The sequence below is a fragment of the Crassostrea angulata genome, chromosome 3 (assembly GCF_025612915.1).
Source record: "Crassostrea angulata isolate pt1a10 chromosome 3, ASM2561291v2, whole genome shotgun sequence".
Classification (NCBI taxonomy): domain Eukaryota; kingdom Metazoa; phylum Mollusca; class Bivalvia; order Ostreida; family Ostreidae; genus Magallana; species Magallana angulata.
Window position 1 is genome coordinate 14,293,775 of NC_069113.1, and position 8,174 is coordinate 14,301,948.

The following is an 8,174-nucleotide window of genomic DNA, read 5'->3' on the forward strand; positions in this document are numbered from 1 at the left end:
ATGATTACATTTTTTTGTGAATACTTGTGAAATTTCTTATGAGTAAAGTCTAAACAAGTACAAAATATAATAGTATGTTAAATGAATGTTTTGATATCTCCTTGGAATCATATTTACCCATATGTTCTCTTAGAGTGTTTACATAAAAGTCTTTTCATTTTCGGTATTAAGCTTAAGAATAAAAGTAAAATGAATATAAAAACTAAAAAACAAATCAAACATAATTTACTTAGACCGTGTTTCTCTAAATTTCATGTTTTTGACAACAATAATGACTTTTATCTTTCAGTTGGTAGAATGGTGTTTCGATCTGCTCTAATCAATGTTTTTTTTTTGCATAATTACAATTTAAAAAATTGTTTTAACAGTAAACCAGGAATGGTTGAGGGTGGACAACCACCTTACGCCTTCAACAAAGTACATAAATAATTCAGGCAAACTTAAAAAAAACCCAAAACGCTGTAGTGGTGTTCTAAAATTATCATAGGAAAATCCCACTAAATTTATAAAGACTCGTTGCCCAAAGATTCTGATAAATAATTTGAAGCCAAATGATGAAATTTAAAAAAACAGATATGCCCAATTCACATTTAATTTCGAATCTTGTACAAGTGGATGAAAGAAAATACATCCTAATATTAAATACTTTAAGAATCAGATAATATAGAAATATTGTAATGTAATCATAAAAAAGAATATAAATTACGTATTATTTACAAATAATATATTGATAGTTAATTTTATTTTCTCACAGTTTCAATTCACGAAAGTCAGATTCTAAAGAGTTGTGTACATAAAATAAATAATGGCTCCTTTCTAGATGTACATTGTGTTGTTGAAAAAATCAAGAACTTGACAAATAGACGCCAACAGTACCCTGAAACTTTGGAAAAGTGTTTGGAAATTCAGGAGAAAATTCAAAATACTCTGACAGGCTACAAAATGTATGGACATTGAAAAAAAATATTAATCATGTTATTAATGGTTTTATGAATAATTTCAACATTAAACAAATAAGCGTATTATAGCATGATATTAAGGCAATTCGTATTCTTTTTAAAAGACAACAGACCAAACGTTTATTGGTGTTAATAAACCCCAAAAAGCGGAAGAAAGAACGCCGAAATTGTTTTTTTGCTAAAGGAGTGATGCCGGTGTTTGAATTTTGTGAAGTTCAATCAAAGGTTATTGGTAGGTACTTCTTGAGGAAGTTTTCTTTTATTTCAGGCCTTAATTAAGAAAGATAAGTTAACTAAAGTATCTCATATGTAGTATATACTTTGTTCTGTTCACATTTTCAACAATCAAAGCCAACGAAGTAAAAGACATTTTAATGACTATCGATTTGGATAAATTCGATGGATGTACATTTGATTTTCATTAGATAAACAAATCTCAATGAATAATGAATTGCCACGTTTGCAAAATCCTCAAACTATTATTGAACATGATATTGGAAACTGAATCTTTTAACGGCGCGTTTCAGTGATTAAGCAAAAAATTTCTCTTTGTTTACGGGTGGTTGCTGTGGGCGGAGACGGGATTTACAATGAAGTGGTATCTGGACTGACAGTAAGAGAGCTACGAGATCATGGCCAGGACCCGGATAATCCAGAATATAAGCTCTCACAGCTGAACCTTCCAATAGGATTCATCCCAGCAGGTGAGGATATATTTATTCAAGATATACTTGGTGTTATTTGAGAGTCAAGCAATAAAATAAAACGTCTCCGGTAACATTACCCATTTATTAACACTGCCAAATATATCCAAGCACATTGAAACGAGGAAATGATAACAGAAATACTCGTATAACTAGACAGGAATTTACCAAGTTGTGCAAACTTACGGACCTTGTGTCTAGGTCAATTGATTCTAACTAGAATCATCGATGAATGCTACAAAACAGGACCAAAAAAAGCGTTCGCATTCAGCCCACAAGCGTTTGTTACCTGTGACTAATTACTTTGTGATTGCTAATATTGACTTTTTAATCTATGATAAAAGTAAAAGATGGTTTTTGATCCGATGAGATATCTTAAAAATAGTTTCATTTTGCTGCTAATGAAAGACTCAAAATGAGAATACAATTGTGTTTTATGAAATAAGTACGTCGCATTGCAATTTACAACTTACTGAAAGTAACCACATATATCAATAACATTGTAAATGTCAAATAGAACCCACCTTATCTATGTTGAAAATTAAAAATCTATGAAAAGCACAATTGCTAGGTTTTGTATCAAGCATTTTTGACAATATTAGGACCATTTATATTTTGTTTTTAAATTTATTCGGGAAATTTCCTTAAAACAGGGTCTCTTTTATTAAAATCAATCAGAATATTATGCAGTTTCAAACCTGAACAAAACCATCAAAAAGATCCAACTTTATTTAATAATGTAGACTGGTGTACATTTTATAAGGAAGTATTCAATACAAACACTTTTTTGATAAACACCAACCAATCAATATGTAATAAAGTATTGAAATTTAGAAAGAGTGTTTGATACAAGATATGACGAGTGATACACAACTTTAAAATTCAAATATTCTAAATCCAATTACGCTAACGTGCATTAAGAACTAAAACAATTGCAGTTTTTTTTTATGCCAAATCGAGTGTCCCCCTCCTTATAACCCAAGAATACTGTAAAATCATCATTTTTGTGAGGGAACAATGTTAGTGGCTTTCGTGGGTAATCCTTCCCCACGAATTTACATCTCAACAACATATATCCAAACATTTGTTGGATATTTATCAAAAATATCGCGATCTTGCTACAAACGAATGTAAATCCCCACAAACTAGAAAACGAACATTGACCCCTATGAATAAGAAGGATTACATAATATGACTTGGATCGCACACATTTTAGATATTCTTTTTACACTTTTCTTAGTGTCCGGAAAATATACAGCATGGTATCGAAATGGTACCGAGTGTCCAGTGACGGCAGCGTAAAAGATCGTGATGGGACTTTTTTGAAGTTTCGACCAATATTGCCAGTCTGCATCAAGGAAACAAATGCAGTGGATATTCGGGTCTCATTCTCGGGTTTGGGTTGTTTGGAGATGTCATGAGAGACTGTGAAAAGTACCGATGGATGGGGACTAGTCGATTTAAAGGTGAACAACTTTTATTTACTTTTTTTTTTAATGACATTTTTAAAGACAATCTGATCATTTATTAGAGCTTTATCTAAATTAAATGTGTATAATTTTCATGAAAAACTAAAGACAGAGATTGTTTGTAGTTATACCTGTGGGATCTGTACTGAATAGATGACCTGTGAATGTTTCGATTTCCTATTATTCCACCGAATACAACAAATTTCAATGTCAGGACAGTTTCATGAATAAACCTGATTGTTTTCGCTTAACATCAGTCTCAGTGTCCAAAACAAAAACCGCCAAAGATGATTATAAGAAGAGAACATTTTCTTTCTCAGAAATTTCAGACACACCTTCAGGAAAGTTTTATGATGACTCATCTATACATACTTTCCTATTTTGCCCTTGAGAGTGCAAAAATATAAGGCTTTATCTTACAATTTGCAGAATGGAAGGCCGCAGAAGACAGAATGGTGTACGCTGTAGATACTTATCCAATCACAATAAGCCTGATGGAACAAAAATGGTCCAAAATTTTGGAGGCGACTCTTTAGAGCTACTTATAACAACAAAATGTAAACTTGCTGATCGTTTTAGGCAATTGAAAGCAGTGGACGATGATAAGTCATATTGTGTGCGTTTTGAACTTGAAACATTGATATTTACATTCCATTTTCTTGTTACAGGTTAAATAAAAAAGTTGTGCAACTTTATGGGAAATTCAAGTGACTGACAATGGAAAACGAGTGAAAACTACTGATATTTCACTTCAGTTAAACATCTGTTATATCAATGCATTTTAAGTACAGATCTAGAGAAAATTATACATACATGTATGTTAAATATGAGGAAAATATCAAGTTTATCATATTTGAGAACTCTAGCATTTTTAAGATAACATGCATCTACCATATGCTTCTTGTTTATATTAGATATAAATGTTTTATGTGAAAAATCTTTGACATGTTTTGAACCAAATTTGCAGTGCAATGCTAACTTTCTGAAGAAAAATTGTTTCTAACTCTAGCTTCTAGACAAGTAAAAAAAGTACTTAGAAGCTATTATTAAAAGCATTAACCTAAAGATGGACTTTAAAAAACTTTGATAAGCTTTATAATTGTAGAAGATATCAATACCTTGAAATAAAACCAGCATTTAAGCACCTATCAAATTTCAGAACGGAAAAAATGTACAATTAATTGCAATCACATGTTATTGCATCCCCTTTGCAAAGCGCATGTAAGGAAATTTCCGCAATAAGTCCATTCAATAATTTTATAACGTGTACAAAAAATGTTAAAATTATCAATTGAATAGAACTCCATTTCATGTGGGTATTTGTGTTTTTTTCTTGATTTATCCAATCGTTATTACTTGATTTGTAAGTGTTAACTAAACAATTACTTAAAATAATTATAATGAATAAAACAATGTATGGTTAAATGTATCTTGTTTGTGGATGTTTTTAGCTCAAAGCATACATTAAATAAGTTACATGCATTAGCCATCACAGTACCTGTGCAACTTATTTGGACAAGAATTACTTAAATGAATCAATAAAAACAGGAAGTAAGCCATTGTTCTTGATTCCTGTTTCAATAAACGTATTAATAAACATGAATGAAAAGATTCCGGAAACAAAGCACCGTACGTAAAGAAAGATTTCCTTGTTTCAGTGTCACGTGGCACTATGCCGTATGCAATTTCCTCACATTACATTACTAAACACAGCACCTAAGAGGAGATTTATGTCATGCAGAGTTTGGAATTACAGACTTTTCAGCTGACCAATGAAATAGCGTATCACGTCAGTAAATCTACATCACTAACAAATGTTTGAAAAAAAAAAAACCTGTTACGAAGACTTAATATGTGTTTCATATGGCAAACATGTTTAAATCATTTTTGTAAAAGAGAGAAGAGTAACAAAGTGGAAATTTTGCATACCTCAACAAACAAAAGGAAAACGTTTTAATTTGATTTGTTGCTGTTATTGCCTGTAATCGATGTGTGCAGTAATGATTCATGAAAAGTTTTAAATTTTTGGTTTGTACGCCAGTGTAAAGTGACATAGGATTCATCAAAACCTTAATACATTGGAATATATATTAAATTGTAGAATATTATGCAGTATACTTGTTGCAGTTCTTAAGTTCATACACAATATTTTGCGTTGGACTTCATTTTTAAAGAGCCACATTAGGTAGTTCGAATGGCATAAATTCTCGCATACAAAATTACATCGATTCGTTTTAAAATGATATTCGGAACATCAACTGTTATCCATATGACAGGCAGATAATGAACAAAATATCTATATGTCCGTAGAATTCAGTTAAATGATTTACTTTTCTCCATCATAGAAAAGCAGACATTGCATTAGCTGCATGATAATGATAAGACCCCTCTCCTTACCATATATTATAAAATGCATAACGAGGGCCAACCGGTACATGTAACTTGTAAATTTCTAATCATCTTCTATAGTTGATAACTGAAATTGTTATACTTTCATGTTAAATACTGAAATCTGATTGGTTAAGACGCAGTTAATAATATTTACTATTACCCTCAGCGTTAGCAACGCACTTGGCAACGGGTAACATTAAAAAATGTTACATGCGCGAAAATTATGCGCGTACGGTTCGCTGTAGAATTCACGTTATTCCTATATAAAAGCAGTAACATTTTCTTAAAAATTTTAAAAAAGACATTCAGTATAACAAAATAAATAGTGCCTGTTTGGGAGGATAACAGTTGAAATTGACACCCCTCGAAAACCATTGTCAACCTCCGCTTCGCGTCGGTTGACAATGGTTTTCGAGGGGTGTCAATTTCAACTGTTACCTTCCCAAACAGGCACTATTTATATAATACAACCATTCAAGATACTATAAACGTAATATTTTATTCGCAGATTATAGAAGGAAAAGAATAAAACCTTCGTTTGATTAACCCTGTAAATACACATTTTTAACGTTACAATTTTAATGGATATAGAATTGTTTAGCAACAAACCGGTAAAACCAACGTGCATTATATGTGATTTCGTCAAAGGATATGTTGAATAGAAAATTTTAGCAATATAACTTTCTATTTATTGTCTCGCTTATCAATTTGTCTAGATGTGCAGAGAGGTTAGTTGCTGAAACTGTCACTGATTTTTAATTGTTAATTAGCTTGGTGTTAATCAATATATTAGATTAAAACAAAATAAAAGTATATTGTTTTAGAATCAGAATGAGTAAAAAGGAAATCTAACAAAAATATACCTAATATTATAAACAAATATAGATAATCCACCTAACATTTCAATAACCTTATCATCATTTTTTAAAAATATACATACCTCCGACTAATACATGTAGGTCTTCTTCAGTTCATAACATATTGTAAAATAGCAGTGGAAGGTCGTCCGTTCTAGGCGGTGTTGGTCCAGGAGCTGTACCCAACAGTCTATAAAGGCGTCTAAAGGAATAATAATTTTACAGATAACACAGATTCGATGTATTATCAGATTAGATTTTTCAATATGTCGAGCAGCAATGCAGTTATTAAGAAGGTCGTTGAGTTATCTTACTGTAATGATCCTCCTGTGTTTCTCTTTTTAATTTTACTTTTGATGGTTTTCAGAACTTTGTTTGCTAAAGTAAGGGACTTAATCTGTAGCAATAAATTTGATTTTAAATTAAATTGATATAAATAAATAAAGATAGATAGATAGATAGATAGATAGATAGATAGATAGATAGATAGATAGATAGATATTATATATATATTTTTTTTTTATCAAGTAAGTCATTTAAATGGCAATGGATACATTTAGAATTTGGATACTGGAAACCAAACATCATATAAACTATTTAGCATAAAAGCAATACATATGTATATTTTGCATTAATTACATGAAATGTAAAAAATTATAGTCTCTCCCAAAATGTCTTTGATTCACATTATGCTTAATTACTTGATATTTATAAATACATCAAGTCTTAAACGCTGTAAATTCAAAAGAATTATTAATTTCCAAGAATTTCTCTTTTAAAAGTCCCCTCTGCCAAATCAGGTTTTAATACACGGCTAAAAACTGTGATGTCTGCGGGGATTTTGTATTGCAACAAACCCTGATGATAACGTTGAAAACACGTGCGAGGTATTCCGAATAATTTCCGAATGGAGAAAAGATGTAAACATTTCCCATTATAAATCTCTGTATGAAATATGTTTTCGTTCTTGTGATATTTTCCGAGGGAAAAATGATAATGATAATGTGTGAATGAAGTTATCTTGGACATTTGACCTTTTATTTTTTTCAATTGCACATCTATCAAAGGTATGTGTATTTTTATTAAAATCGTTCAAATGTACTGCATAAATATCTTGAGACAGATAATAGATACTAGTATTTATGTAGCGGTTAAGTTTGTGATGTTGTTGATAAACATCGTAATGTATTCATTTTGTTTGAGGCTGATTTTATAAAAATTATGTTTGCAGAAATCTTCATAAAATAGCTATTATTTTTACGTCTTGGCACATCACAAAACAAAAAGGATACAGTCATATTGTGCAAAAAGGCATGACAAGGCTATTTTTTTTTCATTTTATGCCACCATATTTTCAATTTATCATTCCAATTGTAGCCTACTTATGTTATAACAAATCATATATAAACGAATTTTTTTTGTTTTTGAATAGTGATAAGAAGAATCAATCAAATCAACTCTAAGTTAAAATTTAAATATCGTAAACGAAATATTTTTTTTTCATTTACATGTTATATCACAAAATTGCCAGTGTGCTATAGATTGGTTCAAGAAAAATCTAAATGGCTATTAAATATTTGTAAACATTTTTGAAAACATTAATCCATATGCATGAAATAAACTTGAAACTCTGATCTTAAGTGACACTTAAGTAAAGACACGATGATTTCAAGATCATACTATGATAATTTAGAGTCTTTATGCATTTTTTGAAATTTTGTTTTCCACATAAAATAGGCGCTAGTGTTTAAAATTTGTACCTTCTATGAGTAAACAATTGTACAAGATCAATAT

At 30.5% G+C, this 8,174-nt stretch overlaps 1 pseudogene; it reads left to right on the plus strand.

The window, feature by feature from the left end:
* Nucleotides 1-378: 378 nt before the first annotated feature.
* Nucleotides 379-4,540, plus strand: LOC128175714 (ceramide kinase-like; annotated as a pseudogene).
* The last annotated feature ends 3,634 nt before the right edge of the window (nt 4,541-8,174 follow it).